Source organism: Squalius cephalus, assembly GCF_949319135.1.
Source record: "Squalius cephalus genome assembly, chromosome: 13".
Taxonomy (NCBI): Eukaryota; Metazoa; Chordata; class Actinopteri; order Cypriniformes; family Leuciscidae; genus Squalius; species Squalius cephalus.
Window position 1 is genome coordinate 29,387,977 of NC_137134.1, and position 10,457 is coordinate 29,398,433.

The 10,457-nt window shown below is 36.1% G+C and overlaps 1 long non-coding RNA gene across 1 annotated transcript in view; it reads left to right on the plus strand.

Annotated features, from left to right (window-relative positions):
- Window positions 1–1,039, plus strand: part of LOC307169914 — a 33,936-nt gene extending 32,897 nt beyond the window's left edge. The window contains exon 3 of the long non-coding RNA XR_013823249.1: window positions 942–1,039. This is a non-coding gene — a long non-coding RNA (uncharacterized lncRNA). The remainder of the gene's footprint in view (window positions 1–941) is intronic.
- The last annotated feature ends 9,418 nt before the right edge of the window (window positions 1,040–10,457 follow it).

Below are 10,457 nucleotides of genomic sequence, written 5' to 3' on the forward strand. Positions count from 1 at the left end.
GTAAAAGATCAAGTGCCTAACAAGGTCTACGTGTGTTAATTCGAATAGCTTGTTTTCCCCCACGGCATAAATGGGTGTGACGGTTTTTTTTAGGCGTTCCCAGTAATGCCGACAAGCTGTGTCTGAAATCGTCCCCTATACCCTTAAATAAGGTATGGATTGCCACTGCTGTCACTAATAGCCGTTTGTCTGCTGTCTGTTAGCCATCACGTCACCTCAGGTAATCACGCCTTTTTGCTTTTTGCCCATATGCCCATATTTTTATACTGTCTATGGCTCCGAACCACTGATTCGAAACAAAAGATTTGTAAATGTTTAGAAAGTTTCATGAAGCAGTGTTTTGAAAATGCCCATCACCATGCAGATTAATGTATGTGGTTACTCTGTATCATCAAAACAAGGACAAAAGTCTCAGAAGTTGAAATTATCTTCCAGCCTTTGATCCGGTCTTTAAAGATGTAATATTTGTAATGTTTATGATGAACAACTTTGACTCTTTTATTATACCCTTAAATTATCATTTAGGCCTATGCATGATTCATAGCTGTTTATCAGTTCAATAAGTAATATTTAGTTTTCTGTTCAAATACAGGAATTTATTGGTGTGACAGTTTTACACTTGTGGGGTTGCTGCATACAATTATAGTTTACAAGAAAATGAAAACAGCAAGATAACATAATTTAAGAAAAAATAAAAACACTGCAGTTAAGAAAGAAATGTAAAATGGATGACATTAAAGAATAAAATGAAATAATCAAGAATACTGGCCCAATGGCCCAACACACCAGATTTGATTAAAGAACCCTTTACAATCAAGCTCAGAGGCTAAAGCATTTCAATCATTAAACAATTTCACCATGCATAGTTTAAACCGGAAATAGGCCTATTTGCCACAATATTTCTGATTTCTGTTCTGTTTTCTCTGTTTAACCTCTTGCAGCTCTGACGTCATTGACCAGAAGAACAGCAGCAGCTGCAGAAGCCACGCCCATCAGTGCAGTGACGACCAATCGCAGCACAGCTTCAACTGAATCACAATAGGGGGCGTGGACAAAAAAAAAAAAAATCACTACGATGAATTGAACTGAGATTTTAGTCTCTGTCATGAACTCAAAAAGATCTTGTTTTCTGCTCCATACAAGAAAAATAAAGTAAAAACTCTTCAGAAAGACACACGTACATGATGAAAGATTCTCCTAATTCTCCTAAAATCAACCATTTAATTCAGTGAATAAATGGCAGTGAATAAATATCAGCGCTGACATCAACTAATATCATCATCAGTGCTGTGGTACCTGCACATGTGTGACAGAGTGTGTTGATGTCCAGATGTGTGGTCTGGTTGCTGATGGGATTGTTCAGCACACAGCTGTAGGTGTTTTTATCCTGATATTCCACCTCCAGAGGTAGAGAGAGACTGATGCTGAGATCACACACACTGATGCTGGACAATACACTGATTCCTGCGTACCAGGAGAGAGTCGCATCACACACATTCAACACTGATGAACACACCAGTGAACATGATGATGGTGATGAAGAACAGTGTGAACAGTCTCTGCTGATGACAGGAACAGGCAGACGAGCTGAGAAAGATAAGATAAACAGAAATATGGGTAAATCTACAGAGTTATTTTTGGTTCATTGTGTTGATGAGCAGTGATTGTGTCTGTCATCTTAAACTATAACATTATTAAACATTTCAATATGTAAATATCTAATAAAACAGAAGCACAGGAGGAATTACATCTCGACTCACCATAGACAGAAACACTGAATGATTTTGATGACAGTTTCGCTCCACTTATATCTAGTTGATAAACTCCAGCATGTTCAGTTGTGGTGTTTGTGATGGTCAGAGATCCAGTTTGATCGTCCAGCTTCAGTCTGTCTCTGAATCTCCCATCAGGACCATCATCATATGTGGAGAAGATTTGCTTCTTCTTTCTAATTTTAGCTATCAGAGAGTTTTCAGCTCCAAATGTCCACAGTATATCATCGTCTTCATGTATTTTATCAACAGAAGTGTGTAAAGTGACAGAATGTCCCTCCATCACTGACACTGACTGTATTTCATTTGTTTCGGCAGCAAACACTCCTGATGAACATGAACAGGTTTTCAGATTAATGCTCATGTTGGTTTAGAAAGTCTGAGATCAGTTTGTAACCTTTAACATCAGCAGAGACTACAAACTAAAGACAAGGCAAGTTTGTTTAAATTGCACATTTCATACACTATGATAATTCAAAGTGCTTTACACAGAAAGGAATTAAAACAATCACAAAATAAAAGCAAGGAAAATGTACAGTTATAAAAGGAATTAAAAGAGTAAAAAGATGATACATAGATACACTTCACATCTGGCAAAACACTGGTGTATCATATTTGTACATCTGTTTGTTTTACTGTGAGATTTCCTCCTGGTGATTACACTGCGCGTAAGAAATCTATTTCACGTCTCCAATAGACCGGATTTTCCCCTAAAATCGGACAGGACGAGCTCTAGCTCTGCCCTCGGGTTCACCCCATCAGTCGCACCCCAAAGATTTGTTCGGAAGCTCTAGGAATGGAAGTGTGTGTGTGGAATGGAAGTGAACAGACAGACGTGTGAGAGTCAATAACTTCATCTTTTAATGTGTTTTAAAATGATCTGCTGTAGAATCAAATAAAAATTATATGATAAATTTAACAAGTTTAAATATGCTGTATATATTCAACACATTTCAAATGACTGAATTTCCAAGACTTTTATAGTTGTATAAAATGATTTAAATATATTTTTTAGACATTTCTTGGGATGATTTGCATTTGTATCTTAGAGATTTGATCACAGCAGATGAAAATAAACTGTCAAAATAATTCGAACCGCCGCAGGAGTTTATTACTCTGAGATGTGACTAAATTACAGAAATTTTTACTTACCGATCAGACGGCAGAAACACAAACAGAACAAAACAAACATGTGAAACATTTTCTGATGTAATAACACTAGCACAACTGATCTAAACAAACACAACAGAAGTAATGTGAGCAAGACCTCCCCCGACAGAGTCTGACCCTACTAATGCACACACACACACACACTTTTAAACTATGTTCCTATGCCCAATTTACATTTACAGAAAATTAAAAATTACTTTAAAAAATCCTTGCTGCTAGTCGAGTTCCCAGCATGCACTGCGGCAGGAATGAATGATGTAGTTACTGTGAGTGAATCTCATTGTTGTAGTTTACTGTTACTCATTATGAGCAGCTCCTCGTCTTTCCAATTGATACTGAGTTATTCCAACTATAGTTTAATAATTGGTTTTATAGATTTAAAATGTTGCATTCAAATTGCATAGGCTACAAGTAGTTGCCTTACTGTGTTAAATATGTAAAAACAGAAGAATATTGTCTGTATATTGGATTAATAACTTTTCATCGTAAAATAAAGCTTAATTAGTTATTTTAAAATGGTTGTTTATTTATTCAGTAATCAATTTGAGTATATATGGAAAAAGTACAGAGTTAAAAGATCTGATCTCACAGTTTTACTGACGTTCATCTTCTGAGTCAAACTGAAACTGCTGCGGTCGGGTTTCTTCAGAAATGTGCTTTGATCTGTTAGTGGACAAACATCTTAGGTGAGAAAATGGCCGTTCAGAGTTTTTGTGTTTAGTTTGTAGGTGAAGAGCTTCTTCCTGTCATGCTTTTAAATCACACAAACATGTTGAGCATGCTGAGAAACTGAGGGAGAAACGCAATAAATACACCATGATCATATAACACTGCCATTCAATAGTTTAGCTTGTTAAAGTTAATATTTTTTTGTTTTTAGAAATTGATACTTTTATATTACGTTAGTATAAAAAATATTTTTTTTTTCCATTCTTGTACTCAGTTTCCACTGAGGTGCTTTATTACAGGTGAAAATATGTCAACAGCTCCACTTATACGGTTATTATACACATTTTTTCAGATTTTATTGTAAAATATTTTAATACTGTTTCTGGATAATGAAAGCTAATGGAAAACTCTCAGGTCTAGTAAATAAGCCAACATGTGAAATTTACACTCACTGTTAAAAAAAGACACTTTTGTTCTATTGACTTAATTGCTGTTGTTTATGTTATAACTAAAGTATGTTTTTTTATCCAATCATCACGTCATTCCAACCTGCTGTCTACAATCAGTACTCAACATGTCTACCCAATCAGCAAAGTGAGTGGAGGCCTATAGGCTATATACGCAGTCAGCTCACCTATGTTTGTTCTTCGACAGTTTTCAGCATCCCTCCACCACCCTGTGTCCGAGTCCTCACACTCGACTGGTTACTTTCCTAACCAGGAATACGGGGGGGAGTTGGCTACTCTGGGTTCGGGCCAAAATCCCGAGCTTGGAGCCCTCTCCTCGGACAACACACCAAATACGCTTACTACTTTACTCTATCTGAATATGTGTAAGTGTGAACTCGTGAAAAACATTTTCTAGAGGTTTATTTATTAGTGGTGGCGAGATGAAGCCCCATGAAGCATTGAAGCTTTTCAGTCAAGTGGTTCACAAAAGGGTTCATTTCTCGAGGCTTCATTTGCTCACAATCCCACCTGGTGCTCAAAGAGTGACAAGCAGATACATTACAGATGACCTGATGATCTGTGATACACTGTATTTTGCTCAAGTTAAGGCTTAGAAATCGGTGAAAAAAAGAAAAAAACCTAATCTATTTAAATGATTATAATGATTGTATAATATACAAATGTGTGTAAATCAATACTTTGGTCATAATAGGCAGGAGGGGCAATATTTATTATTCAAAACTGTGGTTAAAAGTGGTTGGGTTTAAACTATTGGTTTAAATATCTGTCAAAATGTTGTGCCAAGATTCGAACCACTTCCTGAACCAGTCATCTACAATCATTACTTTCTTCTCTTGTAGTCATTTGACATGACTTCAAGATCCCGGGATTTCTCGACACATGCTCCGAAGCCTCGACACAGAACGTAACATCACTATTATTTAGTAGAATCCCACGGGTGTGAGTGACTGCAGGTTTGATTTGTCCTGCATGCAAACCCCACATTATTTCATTCAACTAATTATTAGTGATCTTAGAATTATAAGGTTCTATCTCCGTTTAGGGTAGTTCTGAGAGATTGAGCATCAAAGTTTTTACATCCCAGCTGGCAATGGAGAGATGGAACCTTTTTATATTATTAATAACCACTAACAAAATATTTTTTTTTTACAAAAATAACACCACACAGGCATTAATAAACACCTAATGGATCAGATTATGTCAAAAACTCAATTTCAACCAAAAGTGGAGATAGAACCTTATAATTCTAAGCTCACGTATTGGATAGTCAAACTGTAAATATGAAAATAAATTAAATATTTTTAATTAAAAAATGAAATAAATTTTCCATTCTTTTGAAGTGGTGATATTCATAAGGAGTGAAAATGTGCAATGATCTCTTGGTTGTATGAATGCACATATGCAGTGTATGAATCAGGATGTGGTTTGTTTCTGTATGATGTTCTTTGAGTTGTTGAAGATCGTCTATGAGACTCATGTATGTTTGTCTGATTTTCCTTCCTGCTAGAAGGGTTGGAGTGAAGGCTGTCTCCCTCCACCCTGAAAGTGTGTGTTGCACATCATGATGCAGTGGATTCTGTGAGAAAGCACGGCCTGTCTGCTTCAGTCTGTCTCTGAATCTCTCATCAGGACCATCAAGTGTGAAGAATCCATCATTTCTGGTTTCAGCTATAACATACTTTTCAGTCTTCAAGTAGCGGAGATAGCGTGGGTGCTTGTGTGCGGCCGCCCCAGGGCCCGTGCCAATTAGGGGCCCCTCAAACGCCGCCGATCCTGTGTCACTGGACAGGGACGGGGCCCTCGCCAGGTGACACATTGCACGGGGCCCTGGCAAAGTAATATATTGCAGATATTAGCTGAAAAAAGCTAAGTACTGCATTAGCTAACGTTGAGATAATCCAACTCTTGTTATGAAACGTAACAGTCACTTAGGATGGATCGTTAAGATCGTTAAGCAGACAACAAAATGGTAAGAAAAAAAATCATCTTTGAAAATGTATATTTTAGTTCAAATCGTTATAAATCAGTTGTTTTTCCCAAAGTTTTCATCCCGGTTAAGTTTTCACGTAGCACCTGTAGCTTACCTATGGAGTTGTAAACAAACTTTGTGTTCAGTATATATAATAGTGCCATGTCAATTACAGTATGTAATGTGGCACTGATTGAGCGCACTTTGCCTGTTCAGCACCATCGCTGTCACCCAGGTGTCGCTGTCCGTGGTGCTGAAACATTTTTACTGGCAAACTGTTTTCTTTGTTCGTCAATACAAACTTGTCAAAAAATTTGGCTTTTCTTTGTGTTTTATTTAACATATACCGGTAAGCTTACTTGGCTCAACAAGTGACACATTATTACATATGCATTCATCAGATATTTTACGTTTTTTTTTAAACAGTTTTAATTTTAAAATGACTTGGTAGCAGTCATACCCCATGATGAAGCTCCACCCCCACTGTACTGAGAGTCTAGCTCCGCCCCTGCGTATACTTCATACTTTTTAAGACTTCTTGAAGGTAAAATTTTTTGTCTTAGAAATGGATACTTTTAGGTCACGTTAGTATATTTTAACTTTTTTTTTTTTTTACATTCTCAGACTGGATCTCTGACCATCACAAACACCAGAAACACAGACTCTGTACTCTATAAACTACAGATGAACAGCAGAATTATAAAGAGCTTCAGTATTTCTGTCATTAGTAAGTGTAATTTAGTCATTCACTGCATTTCACCGTATCCCCCAGAGTTAGTGCATTACTCATTAAGAGAATAGGGACAACCCTTTTAGATCACACTCAAAAAAATTACTCAATTCAATTATGGACAGTGGTTACACACAAGCAAATTATTTTTTATTAACATTAATGTAATTTTTTGAATCTATGTAAGCTCCTTGTGTTGTGACAACACAACTGAATGAGAAAGAATCTATGTGAAATAGTAAACGTCCAACCAAGTCAATGGAATTGATTCCCTGTAACTTAAACCGGTTAAGTTTAGTGAACATGCTTTAGTTTATTTTTAACTGCACTGAAAAATAAAAGTGTGTAGGATTTACATGATTTCTCAAATTAATTTATAGACTATTAGCTAATAATAGCACATAATAACATATTAACTGCTAAAATGTATATGTTCTTCAGTCACAAATAATAAACTTATTTGAATCAGTCCACATCCTAACCAAATGCTCCACTCTTCTCCACAAGTAACTCACTGTAATGTAAATGGTTCTAATAATTCCAATGTAATTGAACATTAAAAACAATTACACACTGTCAAGTCTTCCCTTTTCCTCATTTTCTCAAAAACACATAAAAAACACTTAATTTCAACATTTATTCTATCTTATTTCAGCTATATGCAAAGCATGCTGGGAACTAACAAGCACCGCCCAGTTTCAGTTAATGCAACACAAATCATTCATGCAATCCAACACAAACAGATTAAGTAAAGTTAAATTTTACATATTTAAGCAGATTGAACACAATCAAATTAAGTTTGGACAAAATGTATAGCAATTGTGTTGCTTAAGATCATTTTAATGAAGCAATCTGAACAAGCAGCCAAAACATTTTATTTCAGTGCATGCGCCGGGTACGCCAACCCTTTTTCCCGTCATTTGGACGCCCTAAGTGCAATTGCGCCCTGCGCTTTAGACCATAAATATTAAATATGGCAGTGATAGGAGCAAATGTGTTTCTTTTGTTCATTTAAGTTATTTTTTTATTGGTCTTGTTATAATTTATGTTCCATATTTCTCTGTTTCTACAGTATGAGCTTCTGTGATAGATATTGACTGTCTATAAGTTACTCACATTTTTTGATTTAATACATTTCCTTATTATCATTATTAAATAATAATAAAAAAAATCTTATTTTGCAATGTTCTGTCATCTGCAATGTTTTAAATGTTCATCACAAAACATATTTCACTCCAATGAGCTGTTTATGAACATGAGAAAGTCTCCCGTGGGACAGAAAGATGGCAGAAATCCTCTGAATTAAGCTCTTTTATCACATCAGTCTCAATCCTCGTGATGCTGTGAAATCACACATCGGTCAAGTTATCAGAAACAGCCTTCATTTGAAGAGATCGGATCTATTTTAAAACATCTGCTCATTTTAAATTGTTTTAAATAACCTAAAGGAATGATCTGATCATGAAGATCAAAATCTGTTTCCTAAAAAAGACACTAACTTGAGATATTTAGTAAAGTGTTCTTAACACACTGTAAGTAATATTGTATTGATATGGTATTTATGTCTAATATATCTGATCTTCCCATTTAAGTGGATTCTTCACTGTTATGAACAAACACTTTTGTGTGACACACATTTAATTGGTCAAAACTCTTTACTCCTGACTTTTCATCCAAAAACACTGCTCTTTTGTGTCATGTGTTGTTTCTTTTTAATCGGTCTGTCTCTTCATATCTTGTTTTTGTCAGATTCCACTAAACACATGCCAGAGAACTCAGAAATATGCCAGAGAACTCAGACCGGCCTTTGATAAAGAAAAACTCTCCCAATAACAGCCTCAGTATGAAACCAATGTGACATTTTTTTATTATTCAAAATTAATCAGTCATTTTTCTCCACATGTGAGCCTCTGAAATCCTCTGTGTGCAGATACATCTACTCAAAATCTCACATTTCATACCTGTCACCTGTCACTCAGTGCATATGATGAATACTGGATAAACCACTTTACTGTTTCTACAATTATTAGATAAAATATCTGATGAGACATGTCATGTATGGAGTGGACTATATATGACATGATACACTTTAGTTTTAATACTTTCTAAATGTTTCTAGAAACGTGTTTGTACCACACTGACAGTTTTGCTCTTTGATGTGACGCTTTTATTGCAGGTATAATCTCCACATTTATTTCTATTTGCTTATAATATACACTGTGCCTTATTTTTATGCTATACAACACTTAATTTCCCCTTAATTTCATCTCTGTTTTGTGTTATCTGAAGTAAGTCTGCCCATCTTACTCTCTGATTGTGAATGCAAATGATCTGATACGGGTGATGATTTACCATAGTTGTGTGAGCTTATTGATTTTATTTTTTTAATTTGATTGGTATTTTCCTTCTTCTTTTTTCTTTTTTTTTTACGATTTTATTAGAGAATGTTCAGCTCTGTATGTTTTGTACTGCTGCTTTAAGCTTAATGCAAAACATTTGCTTCACTTCACTGAATAAAATAATTTAAAAAAATAACCAAAAATATATTCGTTTGTTGCTATTGTTGGGTTTGTTCAGACTGTAAAAATGAGACGACCAGAGCAGAATCGGCCAAGAACTTCAGTAATATGAAGTAATAGATGTGGACTTCTGACAAACAGATCAATGTCCAATGCCCTGCTAGATTCAACTTTTGCTCTAGAGACAGATTTACTAAACACGACAGATTAACATGAGAGCTCAGTCCCATTAAAGCGCTGATGGAAGTGGAAAGCTCTAGTCGTGTTAAATATGAAAGAATTCTGCTAATTTTCCATAATGTCCAACACATTTTACCAAGAGTTGAGATGCTGTAAATTAAACATGTTAGTAGGTGTGGAGCTCACACTACTATAATGCTGTTTTAGCAGCTGTTTAAAAATAAAAAATAATAAAAAAATCCACCAGATGGCGTCATTTATCAGTGTTAAATCAATATCATAGCACTGTTGATCAGAGTAGAAAGATGTAAATATCAGTACATCAGTAAAATCAATGACTACGTTTACATGCAGCCAATATCCGGGTTATGGTCGGGTTAAGGACACTATTTGGGTTTCTGAAACATTCGGAATAACCCGTTTACATGCGTGAGTAGAGAGAGTTACTCCTGTATACATGGAATTTGTAATCAATTGGCAATATCCCGATGTAAACGGCGACGCACGGTTAGCGTCTGGACGTACGGACAACCTTAAGACGCAATTTGCGTCATTTTCGATTCTTCTTCCTGTATCCAAAGACAACAACAGCAGCAGCACGCGGATAATGAATAGTTCGGGGCAGACAGTGATCGCCTTTGTTTGCGCTTTCCTCCTCGCTCCAAAAGTGTGTGCTGTGCTGCGTCTCGCCATTTTTACATCTACTTCTTGTTTACTTCCGGTATACTGCACGCGGGTTTTTGTATGCGCCGTCTCTACTCAAAAGACCAAGATTCCTTGCAAATAGAACATGCGCAGAACACAAATCAATGTTCCTTTTGATGGGGATATGCCGATACGCGTTTACATGACCAAATATTCGGGTTAGAAAAGGGGTACCCCAGGTATCATATCCGGGTATTTAAAAAACGGGATATGAGCATATTCGGGTTTTTGCCAAGCGGCAACCTCCCCGTCTCTCTCTTGAAACCAACACGG